Source organism: Palaemon carinicauda, chromosome 13 (assembly GCF_036898095.1).
Source record: "Palaemon carinicauda isolate YSFRI2023 chromosome 13, ASM3689809v2, whole genome shotgun sequence".
Lineage (NCBI taxonomy): Eukaryota > Metazoa > Arthropoda > Malacostraca > Decapoda > Palaemonidae > Palaemon > Palaemon carinicauda.
In genome coordinates, this window is record NC_090737.1 from 60,012,004 (window position 1) to 60,012,675 (window position 672).

Consider the following 672-nt stretch of genomic DNA (forward strand, 5'->3'; position numbering starts at 1 on the left):
ATACATAGGTATATGTACTCTTCGAGACTTTTCCAGAGTCTAGTAGGACTCTTCCCTGTAGGGGGCAGGAAGCTCTAACATGGTTTATAGTTAGTTGAAAAGATGTATAACGGTAACATCTTAGGTCTCTAGGTCTAGTCGACCGGGAAAAATTACCTCCGGGGAGTACGGCACGTTCTGAGAATCCACAGATACAGTAATGCTCTGGTATACTTCCATCAGGACGACATGGCTTGAGCCCAAAAAACGGATTTTGAGCGAAGCGAAAAATCTATTTTTGGGTGAGATGGCCATGTCGTCCTGATGGACCCGCCCTTGCCTTTCTAAGAAAGGGCTGTAGGACCCCTCCCTACATACAGTATCTGTAGCACCTCGTGTACGCTACAAGGAATACAGATGGCGCCAGGATTGGCGCCAGGCACGCTTACGAAACGGGAGATAGGGAGCCTTGGGAGCGGCTCCCCCTTATTCTTTCCCGAATTCGTTTCTTGCCAATTGCCCCCTGCGAGACGAAATCTCTGTTCGGGGTGCAGATTGCCATGTGGCGTGTCAAGAATACGTCCTCTGATATGTCGCGATATCCCTTTCACGAGGGCTATTCGCTCCAGGAGTTAGAATTCTGGTACCTTAAGGTAAATTCTCTGGGAATATCGCCGTAGTTGTAATATACCC